Consider the following 13,911-nt stretch of genomic DNA (forward strand, 5'->3'; position numbering starts at 1 on the left):
CTCAGTCCAGCAAAGTTCAGCTAGGGCAGCCAGGAGCCTGTGCAAATAGTGCATTTCTTGCTTATGGCTGCCTGGCTGAAAATGAGGAGTATCTGTCTGACTGACCTTTGCTCAGCCTGACATACACTCTTCTTGAGGGGCACAAGGTGATGGTCATGGCCCCTCAGCCCCAAAGCAAGGCAATTGGAAGTAGGACATGTAAAACTTAAAAGTACCTGTCCACTATTTTAAATTCCTTGGACCCTGGCCTAAGGGCAGTTAAGGGCCTACCTTAGGGGTGACTTACATGTATTTAAAAAAAGTGAGGTTTAGGCTTGGCAACAGCCCTCATAAGTGCCAAAATCACCAGCTTCTTAGCTTTCAGGAACAGGCATACTTGAATCATAAAACCCAATTTTTCAACACAATTCGGTCAGTGACAGAAATGGGCATGAAACCAATGCTGGATACCACAAACCTAAACATTTCTGAAAAGTAGACAACATTCTGAATTCAGCAAGGGGTAATCTGTGTATATCCTACAAGGGTTTCCTACAGAAAATAACAACTGGAAAAAAACAAATATTGAAATTGAGGTATAAAAACAACATTTTTTCTCTGTTTTACTCTGTAACTTTTTTCTACAATGTCAGATTTTTTAAAGCAATATACTGTTACGTCTGCTGGACTCTTCTGGTTCACCCTGCAGTGGGTTTTCATTCTATACCGGGTAAACAGCAATTCATTTGCTGAAATATAAAGAGTGAAAAATAGCTATCAAGAAAACCTTTGTATTTCCAAAATGGGCACAAGCTAAGGTGTTGAGGAGCAGTGGTTATTTGCACATCTCTGAATTCCGGGGTCCCCATACTAGCATGTGAATTACAGGGCATTTCTCAAATAGACGTCTTTTTTACACACTGCCTTTCATTTGGAAGGAAAAAAATGTAGAGAAAGACAAGGGGCAATAACACTTGTTTTGCTATTCTGTTTTCCCAATAAAAATGGTACCTCACTTGTGTGGGTAGGCCTAGCGCCCGCAAAAGGAAATGGCTCAAAACACAACGTGGACACATCACATTTTTTCATAGAAAACAGAGGTGTTTTTTGCAAAGTGCCTACCTGTGGATTTTGGCCTCTAGCTCAGTCGGCACCTGGGGAAACCTAGCAAACCAGCGCATTTTTTACACACTCTCTTATATTTGGAAGGAAAAAATGTAGAGAAAGACAAGGGGCAATAACACTTGTTTTACGATTCTATGTTCCACCAAGTCTCCCGATAAAAATGATACCTCACTTGTGTGGGTAGGCCTAGTGCCCACGACAGGAAATGCCCCAAAATACAACGTGGACACATCCCATTTTTTGACAGAAAACAGAGGTGTTTTTTGCAAAGTGCCTACCTGTAGATCTTGGCCTCTAGCTCAGCCGGCACCTAGGGAAACCTACCAAACCTGTGCATTTTTTAAAACTAGAGACCTAGGGGAATCCAAGATGGGGTGACTTGTGGGGATCTGACCAGGTTCTGTTACCCAGAATCCTTTGCAAACCTCAAAATTTGGATAAAAAAACACATTTTCCTCACATTTCGGTGACAGAAAGTTCTGGAATCTGAGAGGAGCCACAAATTCCCTTCCGCTCAGCGTTCCCCCAAGTCTCCCAATAAAAATGATACCTCACTTGTGTGGGTAGGCCTAGCACCAGCGACAGGAAATGCCCCAAAACACAACGTGGACACATCCCATTTTTTGACAGAAAACAGAGGTGTTTTTTGCAAAGTGCCTACCTGTAGATATTGGCCTCTAGCTCAGCCGGCCACTAGGGAAACCTACCAAACCTGTGCATTTTTTAAAAATAGAGACCTAGGGGAATTCACAATGGGGTGACTTGTGGGGCTCTGACCAGGTTCTGTTACCCATAATCCTTTGCAAACCTCAAAATTTGGCTAAAAAAACACATTTTCCTCAAATTTCGGTGACAGAAAGTTCTGGAATCTGAGAGGAGCCACAAATTTCCTTCTGCCCAGTGTTCCCCCAAGTCTCCCGATAAAAATGATACCTCACTTGTGTGGGTAGGCCTAGCACCAGCGACAGGAAATGCCCCAAAACACAACGTGGACACATCCCATTTTTTGACAGAAAACAGAGGTGTTTTTTGCAAAGTGCCTACCTGCAGATTTTGGCCTCTAGCTCAGCCGGCATCTAGGGAAACCTACCAAACCTGTGCATTTCTGAAAACTAGAGACCTAGGGGAATCCAAGATGGGGTGACTTGTGGGGCTCTGACCAGGTTCTGTTACCCAGAATCCTATGCAAACCTCAAAATTTGGCTAAAAAACACATTTTCCTCACATTTCGGTGACAGAGAGTTCTGTAATCTGAGAGGAGCCACAAATTTCCTACCACCCAGCGTTCCCCCAAGTCTCCCGATAAAAATGATACCTCACTTGTGTGGGTGGGCCAGGTGCCTGCAACAGAATAAGGCCAAAAACTTGTGGAGACAGAGGGGACAGCACAGCGAGTTGATAAGGACATATTCTTCTTTTATACATCTTTAGGCTGACTCTGCTTTGGGGACCCACACAAGTGAGGTGACAGTTTAATTGGGAGTCTGAGGAGAACGCTGGGGAGTAGGAATTTTGTGCCTGAGCGGTGATCGTACAAACGAAAGTAAGGAAAATATGCTTTTTAAGCAAATTTTGAGGTTTGCAGAGGAGTCTGGGTAAGAAAATGTTGGGGGATCCACGCAAGCCACACCTCCCTGGACTCCTTGGGGTGTCTAGTTGAAAAAAAAATCTGGGTTTGGTAGGTTTCCCTAGATGAAGGCCGCACCCAGGACCAAAAACATAGGTGCCCCTTCCCCCTCAAACACAGGTAGTTTTGTAATATATCATTTTGATGTGTCCACATACGTCTGTGATGTGCCAAACACTAAAATTGTGAAAAGAAATACACTTAGGTTATGTGAAAAAGACCCCTCACCCACCAACCAAGTTGGTGGCATGCTTCATCATTGGGGTCCCACCTGAGACACCTAGCGTATCTCAAGTGTGCTGCGACGCCTGATCACAGCGGAGCAGGTTTTGTCAATTGTACCACACATACTGGTTGGATTTGGCACGAGGGTGAGTGACGGTTCAGTAGATAAAATTTTATTAACAAGAGATTTCACAAAAGTGAAATGCACTGGTAATAACTGAAAGGCCAAAACACTGGACCAATGACTCACAGCTCATGAGCTGTAAAGCCATGGCAAGGCACCAACCGCTTTACAGTCCATTCACACACCTCTCATACATGACATGCACAAGACCATTCACGCCGCCAGCCACGGGCCCAGCACATTACAACACTCGCATCGACAGACAGCGCCAGTCAAGGGCCCATCACTTTCATACGCCCACATGCCTGATACAGCAATCACACCAGCTGATGAGTGTGTGGACTGGCGCTTGGCTGGCACCGCTAGCCAAGCGCCACCCCACCCATACCGCCAGCCAAGCGCCACACCAAGCACACCGCCAGCCAAGCGCCACCCCACCCATACTGCCAGCCAAGCGCCACCCCAAGCACACCGCCAGCCAAGCGCCACCCCACCTGTACCGGCAGCCAAGCACCACCCCAAGCACACCGCCAGCCAAGCGCCACCCCACCCATACCGCCAGCCAAGCGTCACCCCACGTACACCGCCAGCCAAGCGCCACCCCACCCATACCGCCAGCCAAGCGCCACCCCAAGCACACCACCAGCCATGCGCCACCCCACCCATACCACCAGCCAAGCGCCACCCTATGCATACCGCCAGCCAAGCGCCACCCCACCCACACCGCCATCCCTTTTTTTGTTTATAAACAACAAAGAAACCACTAACTAATTATAAAATAAGTTCAAAACTACAAACACAAAAGCACTAACTAAATACATGACAGTAATGTCAACCGTGAAACTGAACATATGAAAATATAAAATAGGCAGTTTACGCTCACAGTATTTCCAAAAGTTTTTCCTTGTGTGGTAACTTCTAAAACAGCACGGCACACACAGCCCAGGCTTTGAAGAGCATTCGGGGCAGTACATCCGGCTCTCCCTCCGGATTGATCTCTGGGCACATACTCTACATTTATTTGTGGGCAAGTCTTTTTTGGGAGTGGGAGGAATGTGATCTGGAAAGTGGCGATCTTTCAATCTAGCCACTTCCTCCACAACTTCTACTCTAGGAACTGTGTCCCGTTCCACCACAATAAGGCTCTCTATCACTGACTCCTGAAATTTAACAAATGTCATCCTTGACTCAGGTGAACAATCCTTGAACACAATAAAAGCATTAAAAGTTGCCAAATGAAATAAATGTAGGGCCAATTTTCTATACCACACGTAAGACTTACGAAGAGCAATGTAAGGTTCCAACCTCTGATCTACTCTACCAACACCACCCATGTGCCTATTGTAGTCCAAAATGCATGCAGGTTTGCGCACTTCCGCAACCTGACCCCAAACAGTCACAGGGGAAGTACTCTCATCATGGATGGTAGATAGCATGTACACATCCCTCCTGTCTGAAAATAGCTGCTCATTATTCCACAAGGCACTGCACTGTCCCCTCTCAAGTTTTTACAAACAAGCTCCCTTGGATAGCCTTTCCGGTTAGAACGGATTGTGCCACAAGCAACAGTGTCCACTCTAAACAGCTCCTTGAACAACTGCATAGAAATTATCTATGTACAAATGGTGACCTTTGTTAAACAATCATCTACCAAGTTCCCACACAATTTTTTTGCTAACTCCAAAAGAGGCCGGACTACCAGGAGGGTTAATACTGGAATCCCTACCAGTGTAGACCCGGAAATTAAACACATATCTTGTACTGCTTTCTGACAGCATATACAATTTAATCCCATACCGTGCCCTCTTACTAGGAATGTACTGCTTAAAAACTAAACGCCCCTTGAAAAAGACCAAAAACTCGTCCACATCTATCTCTTTGCCTGGAACATAGACCTCTGAAAAACGATCTACAAAATGATCAAGGACAAGCCTAATCTTATAAAGACGGTCACAATCAGGGTGATCTCATGACAAGGCTAAAGCATTGTCTACAAAATGCAGCATACGAAGAAGAAGCAAATAGCGATTACGTGTCATAGTTGCAGGAAATATAGCCGTTGCCCTCAAGGGACTAGTAGACCAATAAGAATCCAGTAACGGCTTCCTGATCAACCCCATCAAAAAAGTCAAACCTAAAAACTTTTTCATCTCTTCCAGATATGTGGGAACCCACTGAGTAGCTCTAGACTGAGGCTTAAGTCTGGCAGCATTGTCCCTCAAATATTGCTCTGCATACAAATTAGTCTGTTCCACAATCTTTTCCAAAAATACATCGTCCATAAACAAGTGAAAGAAATGGACAGGCAAAAAGTTTTCCGTATTGACTCTACACCCTGGGAGACCAGTAAATGCAGATAACTGTGGCTGCTCCATGTTTGGGGCAATCCAGGTGTCAGACCTTCTAATGGGAAACCCTTCAGCCCCAAACTGCTGCAGTCTTGGCACATCAATGTCCTCCTCTACAACAGGCCCTTCATCTGCACTGAGAGTAGCTTCCTCATCAGAAGAATACTCTCGGACAGAAAACTCACTGCCAGAATCTCTCACTTCCTCCTCTGCCTCAGATGCAGAGTCAGTCTCATAATCATGGTCTGAAGACGACTCAAAGAGCATGCCAACAACCTGCTGAGTGGTCACTCTGCGGCTAGCCATGATCCTCACTAACAACAAATGGATTGCCAACAACAAATAGCACTAAAATAAGTAATAAACAAAGTGTAGCTTTATCACAAAGAGTAATGTACTAAAAAACTATACCACTCACTTGCCTGAAAAAGCTACTCACCAGCAACTACTCTGCACAGACACAGCAATCACCAATGATATCCCACTAAAAAGAAAAAAGAAAAAAGCAAATTAGACATATGACAACACAAATATCATTGTGCTCATATCTAAGGACAATTTCACACACAATACTGCATTTAGTACACCACCTACAAACATGTCATTCATGCATGTCAACAATACTCCTTTGGAGTAAATTACTTTCACTTACCTAAAACATGCAACTATGCAAACCGCAGGACAACTATTGCCAAAACCGCAAGGATCCACAGCAAAGGAAGCAAAAGCTTTGAACTAGAACAAAAAGAAGAAATAAACTGTTATAATCACAAATACAAATACTTCGCCAGCTGACAAACAGCCCACCACCAAGAACTTAGAAATTGTCTCTGGTGCCTAAGTGGCTTCTGCCCCACTAGGAGGCAGATGGGCCTAAAAAAAATATGGGTGATCTGCCTCCAAGGTGGACAGAAATGGGCATCACTAATGTGCCCCTTTTGGGGGGTGATCCTTGCCAAAGGTGCCGCCGCCCCCCCACACAAAACACACACACTAATACAGGATCCCTGGTGCCTAAGTGGATTCGGGCGTAAAAAAATTGGCCGATCTGCGCCCAACAAGGGCAGAAATCGCCAACAGCTCTGTGCCCACTTTAGGGGGCGACCCTTGCCAAAGGGGGCAAACGGGGGGCACCCCAGCACTAAACAAAAAAAGGGGAACCAAAAAATAAAAATCCCTGCCGTATTGGTGGTTTCTGCCCTCCTTGGGGGCAGATAAGCCTACAAAAATAGGCCCATCTGCCCCCAAGGGGGGCAGAGATGGCCAATACGAAATTTCCCCCCTTTGGGGGGGCGACCCTTGCCCAAGGGGTGCCCCCAAACACACAAAACACACACACAACTCACAATCCCTGGTGCCTAGTGGTTTCGACCCCCCCGGGGGCCAGATCGGCCAAAAATATGGCCTATTGAGCCCCAGGGGGGGCCAAAACATATTTTAAAAAAATGATTGCCTCCGAGGCAGCGACCCTTGCCTAAGGAGTCCAGCCCTAAAACAAAGAAAATAATGTCCCTGGTGTCTAGTGGTTTTCGCCCCCCCCTGGGAAAACAATGCCCCCCAATGGGAGCGACCCTTGCCCAAGGGGTCACTCCCAAAATATTTGCAAAAAATGATATCCCTGGTTTTTCTGCCCCCCCTCCCCGGGGCCAGATCGGCCAAAAATATGGCCTATTGAGCCCCAGGGGGGGCCAAAACATATTTTAAAAAAATGATTGCCTCCGAGGCAGCGACCCTTGCCTAAGGAGTCCAGCCCTAAAACAAAGAAAATAATGTCCCTGGTGTCTAGTGGTTTTCGGCCCCCCCTGGGAAAACAATGCCCCCCAATGGGAGCGACCCTTGCCCAAGGGGTCACTCCCAAAATATTTGCAAAAAATTATATCCCTGGTTTTTCTGCCCCCCCTCCCCGGGGCCAGATCGGCCAAAAATTCGCCCGATCTGCCCCCAGGGGGGGCTGAAAAAGGTAAATAATGCCCTCCAATGGGAGCGACCCTTCCTCAAGGGGTCGCCCCCCAAAACTAACATAAAAGGAAATCCCTGGTGCCTAGTGGGGATTCCTGCTCCACGATCGCGGGCCCTGCCCGTGATCGTGGAGCAGGAATCCACTGAAAACAGGCACAGGGGGAAAGGAAAAACCCTTTCCTTTCCCCCGTGTCTGTTTTCCCTCACCCCCACCCCCCAAAGAGGGAAGGACTCACCTGAACGTCCTGTTCCCTCGACGTGCTGGAAGCACATGGCTTCCAGCGCATCCCTCGGCTATATTTGATGACATCGGCGCGCTGTAAGATTGCTGAGGGGGGTCAGGGGTGGAAGGGGAAGGGCTTCCCCTTCCATCCACGACCGGGGGGTGTGGGTGAGGAGCCCATGGGGGGAGCGCTAGCGCTCCCCCCAGTTCCCAGGTGCAGGACGAGGTGATCTCGTCCAAGGCACCCGGGAACCGGTGTCTTGGACAAGATCACCTCGTACAAGGCACTGTACGAGTTAAAGAGACTAACATTTTGATGTCATTTTCATCCTTATGTTGATATCATTCATATGTCTTCAGATTCATTACAATGTGAATTCATCTCTTATTGCAGATTCGCATTTCAGTCCCTGACGCATCTTAAAGTATTTGCTTTCAAGTTAACTGTGGACAAACAATGGCTGAAATATAAAACAGCTCAACAACTCCCAATTTCTGAAACATTGTGGCTTCTTTCGTACAAAGATGAAGGATCTATTTCTGTTCCATAAACCTCAAATTAGTAATCTCTGTTTCACAATACTATAAAGAATTCAAGGGAAACGTCTCCCCAATAGTAGTTTCCGCACCAAACTGCTGTTCTAATACTAGGACCACGCTACGTAAAGCAAACAAAACTTTCCACAGACTATTGACCACAATAAACAGTGAAGGGTCTTTCTTCGTGATAATGGAAACAAACCTAAAGAATCTATGACTGAAAAAAGGGATTGTGAACTGCAATGTTCATGCAAAATATTGTGGATGTGGGGATGTCTGATGCTGCTTACAAATTTCCCACTCACACCTAGCACTTCCTCTCTGTTAGCCATTATGGTTCTACATGCTTTATTTCAATTGGAAATAAAATTCTTCAGAAAGTATTACCAGTATAGCTAAGCTCCACCTTCTATGAATGGGATGATATTGTCCTAGATTGTTGTAGTGCAGCTGTGCACCTGCATGCATTCTTTAAAGCACATGCTTGCGTTATAAAGGATGCACAAGTGCATGCTTATACAACTGCTACAAAGCTCAATGCAAGGCCCTGCAAACAGCATCTCTTAGATCATATCAATGGGCTGAAATTCCTCAGCTTACTTGCTTTGGAACCTCTTTGATGCTCCTTATACAAGTGAGTCTGGTATGCACAGGTCATCTAGTAATCGGTATAATGCAACACTCTTCTGTTGACGTTAGAGCAGTCACGGCTCACTGTGCTCTAAAGGGGCAGGTAAAAAAACCATTTAATAAATGAAAAAAATAAAAACTTTGCTGTTCCCCTGCCGCACTTTTCCTCTTTACTTCGTCACTACAGGCACAGGCTCCCAGTCTGCCCTATGGCCAATCCTGACGCTGGTCAGAGCAGCGTTAGGATTGGCTGGGAGCACCCAGCCCGGGTATTCCCAGGCAGACTGGGAGCCTGTGCCTGCTCTCTCCAGCCCAGCAACACAGTGACAGGCTGGAGAGAGCACAGTGCGAATGTGTGTTTGGCTGGTCCCAGACGACGGCCAATCACACATGAACACTGAGGGGAGTGCACAATGCACTCCCTTCATCCCCCTCACCCCCAATACCCCACCCCTTTAACAATGAAAGGATAATAATCCTAGTTTATTATCCTTTCGTTGTTAAAGGATTTGCAGCGGCTGCTGGCGGGGGTGATGCTCCTCTGCCACAGTGGAGGAGACGCTGCGGCGTCAGAGGGACATCTTGTGATGACCTGAATTACTGCACACTTTCTACTACCTTCAGAGGGACTACTAGTAACCACCTGATGGGATACACTAATAAATGTAGTTTTCACTACAGCAAACACAATAGTGAAGTAAAAGTTGTGTTTGTATGCCCATCCTATAACGTGTATATCTTAGGAGGAACAAGAGTGCAGGCTTATGCAGATGTCAACAGGCACAATTCCGATCATTAAATGCAGAATTTGTTGAACCACTAGGTCAATCCTCCTGAGCTTAACTATCAAAGGAGCTTTTTTGATGCCCTACAATTTATAGTCCATTTATTCCCGTATAAGCATTGATTGATCTTTTATTCAATGTACTTATGAAGGCACTGGTCGCATATTTCAAAACATATATCTTGTGGACCTCACATATCTTGTTTTCCTTATTATATTTGCTTCTTGGAACATGGATGTCTTTAACATTGTAGAACTTAGGAGACAAAAAGAAAGTATATTGTTGTTTTACCTGATGCGGAATGGTACCGATAAGCTTCTGAGTGCATAGGACATCTGATAAACTCTTATGATACTACACTCTTCTGCTGAATTAGAGAGCATTCATGATTTGATGTACTGCACCCTTTCTGCTGACTTCAGATGATATGTTCTTTGACCCCCTTCCCCTCTACCAAAGTCACAAGGGTCAGATTTCTAACCCTCTGGAGAAATGTTGCATAAAAAGTTTGCCCTGGTAACATTCACCTCCATAAGATATGATCAGGGGCAGCAGTGGAAATATAAACCCTCTTTCATTAATAGAATCTATCTTCTTAGGATCACTAGAAATGGAATATACATTTAAAAGACTGCATTCCAAAATTCCTCATCTAGTGCCCACAATATAAATGACAACATCACAGAAGCTAAAAACTGAAGCAGCAAAGTAATTAATTAACAGTGAAAACAATAGGTGAAAAATGTAACACGGTGTTTGAATTTTGTAGCCTAACGTCCTCACTATGCTATTTCTGCATGCTTAGCTTGTTCTTTTACAATCAGTGAATATTGAGGGTATTCTTCGAGTTTCAGAGGTGATGCACATAACGGATTTGGATTTGATGTTGTCTGGATTAGCACAACTGCTATTCCAGACACAAAGGCAAGAACATTGTGCCTCATTTATGAAGAAATGTCGGAGTTTGGTGCTCGCACCAAATTTGGCAGCGCCGCACTCCAACATTTCCAAACGCAGGGATGCGCCATATTTACAACAATACAGCACATCCCTCTGTTTCCCTTTGTGCCGGTGCTAAATTAGCTGACTATCGCCAATGCAGCCACCCTCGCGCCATGGTGCAAGGATGGCTGAGTTGCAGGGGGCACCTTCCTGCACAAAACAATTTTTTATGGTGATTTGCTCCATTCTTCAGCCCAAATAGAAAGAGAAAAAAATGAGGAGAAATAAAGGTATTCTTCTCCTTGCACCATGCTAACGCCACCCCTGAGTGGCATTCGTTTTTGCTGCTGCCTCAGGTTTACCATTTCTCGTAAATCTGGGTCATTGTCAAAAGCAAAGGGTGCTGTGGTGGAGTGGGCACAGCAACACCCATTGCACGCCTCATTGCCACAGAAAGCTGCATTGGAGGGGCCCCTATTTACAAGGCTGCGTTAAGCCATGAAAAGTAGCTTAGCGCCACCTTGTAAATACGGTAATGGGCACAGTGTCACCGGAGCGTTGCTGAAAGTGACGCTCTGGTGGTGCTCCTAAATGAGCCCCACTGCTTATGTTCAAGTACAAAGAGTCCAAGCACCAGTCCGTGAAGCTGGAACCTTGCAGGAGTATTACAGGAGCCTCCTTCAGTTAAGCTGGAATCTGGAGCCATCCCTACCCTGCTCTTGGCAGCCCATGTAATGTCTTCTACTCACTAAGGTTGAATACTTGGGTTTTTATAGTGTCTCGTCAACAATTCAATGTCCTTCTCTACAGTTTATTCAAAATCATTTTGAGTTTTAGTAAAAATCTTGTAGGTGAAGTCAGCAAAACATTTAAGATTATTCTATAAAATACAATATGATATTGTCAATTCATTTCAACAGCCCATCTAAGATTTTTTTTTATATCTCAATTACAGATAGCACTTAGTGTAACAAACCTACAACATCAAAATGCATACGGATTACAGCTCTAAATACTAACGTCTACAATACAGAGGATTAAAAACAGCTTCTTTAGTACCACATCATTTGCCTCTTATGACAAAACTGCGAACTATCAGAGCAAAGACCAAGGAAAAATGTTCATATTAGGTGAATAATTAATCTTGTTAAAACATTGTATACACTTGGGAGCAGCCTAATCTACTACCAGCTACAAACATCTTTCTTTACTGAACTGTTGCTAAAGCCATGGTCTAAGGATATCTTTTGTCTCATTAATATTGAACCAAATAAAAAGATCTAAGTGTAGAGATTTTGCAACTGAGAAAAACCCAGTTCCTTCTTGTAAGTAGTCTGATGGAGATGGGGCTCCCTGATTTATGTGAAAACACCAATGACTAGAGACTTCAAGAGCTTTTGCAAAGTTCCTCCCCTTTGCTTTATTTTAAAATGACTGTTGAAGTGATAATCACGCAGTTCCTTTTAGAAAGGTCAGTGGTGTTTTTGTTCAACATACATGGAAACGGATTTTTAGATGTGCCTTGTCTCTTCACTAATACAGAGCTTTTAGTTTGGCAATGTGAGAAATTGGGTTTTTGGTTGATTGGGGTATGTGCCCTTTTCAAGCAGCAACCAGGAGTCCTGTCAGAGTAAGGCACAAGCAAACCCCAAATTAACCTGTACTCACCCTCTGCTAGCTTGGCACAGAGCAGCCAGGCTTAACATGAAGGCAATTTGTAAAGCACTTATGCAACACTTCAAACAGTAAGACAGTAAAAACAACAAATAAAAAGCATTCCACACCACGTTAGAAAAATATAACTTAATTTAATAAATAGAACTAGACTAAAATGACAAAAGTCCAATCAGTAGAACTTGAGTTATGATTTTTTTTTTTTTAACTGCAATTTAGCACCTGAAAGCAAAACGCATAAACCAGGGATATCTGGTCACCCTGGATTGGGACAAAGTCAAAAGTTCAAGCTGACCACAATGAAGCACAGGCCAGCTAGAATATCCTGTTAGACCCACTCAACAAAGCACCTTACATCTTGGTTGCGGAGCGTTGCGTGGATCTGAGGCAAAGATGCATCACACAGCTGATGCGATGCGTTGGTTCCGAGATGTGGAGAGGTTGCTGTGTGAGGTCCTGTTGCATTGATGTCAAGGATTCATCTGACGGGGCTGGTGATGCAAAGGGCTGTTTCGGGGATGCATTTGCACAGCAGAGGTGATGCGTTGGTTCTGAGGAGCAATGAAGCTGCGATGCAGAGCTTTGGCGTCGCTGTTGAGACTGTTGCTGGGAAAAAGATGCACAGCTGCTGTTCCGAAGGTGATACATCAAACCCAAGGTGCAGGACCCAGCAGCAATGCGAGTCTGCTGCGCTGGGTCCAATTCATACAGCAGCAGCGATGCTTTCGTTCTGATGGAGGATGCACTGCTCAGCAAGGGAAACGCATCAGTTCTGCTTGGGGATGCGATGCTCAACAGAGAGGATGTGACGGTTACTCTAGGAAGCACCTTAGGCCTACATCCAAGGGTCCAGTACTGGGGTGGCACGATTTGGCAGGGTAGACTCACAGACGGCAGAGTCCAGGTGCAGAGGCAGGGTAGTTGAAATTGTTTCATATTCCTGATACATACTTCAAATCAGGAGGTTTTTCATATGTATTTTTTGCATTGCAACATTTACATTGCACTTACTACCCCTGTGTGTGGCTCTGAAGAGCTTACTTTCATGGGTAGCACACTACACTTTGTAGGATGTGTGGTTGGAAGGATGTTGTCTTTGTTTTGATCATGTGCAGTGCAGGTACATAGGATGCCCAATACAGAGGATTAAGAACAGTTTCTTTCTTACCACATCATTTGCCCCTTATGATAAAACTGCAGTCCATTAGTGTGAAAACCAAGAAAAACATTCCTATTGAGGAATTATTTAAACTAGTTCTAGTTAAAACATTGCATACAGATGGAAACAACCTAATCAACTACCAGCACAAACTTCTTTTTTTGCTGAACTGTGCAGTATATCAAGACAATTACATTAGTAAAGCCATGATTTAAGGATAACTTTTGCCTGGTTAATATCAAACGAAATCAATACATCAGAACATAGAGATTTTCAATTTGAGAAAAACCCAGTTCCTTTTTGCCAGTAGTCTGTTGGAAATTAGGCCTGCCTCATTTATGTGAAAACACCAATGACTGGAGGCTCCAAAGGCTTGTTCAAAATTCTCCCCCTTGGGTTTTTTCAGAAATGACTGTTGTTGAAGCGACTTGGTTCCTTTTAGGAAGGTTAGTGATGTTTTTGTTCACAATATATGCAAAGATGTTTCAAGATGTGCCTTGCCTGTGCCATAAAATGGAACCCTCAGTTCAGCAGCACACATGGTAGTCTTCCCTACCACATTTTACTCATG

Source organism: Pleurodeles waltl, chromosome 1_2 (assembly GCF_031143425.1).
Source record: "Pleurodeles waltl isolate 20211129_DDA chromosome 1_2, aPleWal1.hap1.20221129, whole genome shotgun sequence".
NCBI classification, from domain to species: Eukaryota; Metazoa; Chordata; class Amphibia; order Caudata; family Salamandridae; genus Pleurodeles; species Pleurodeles waltl.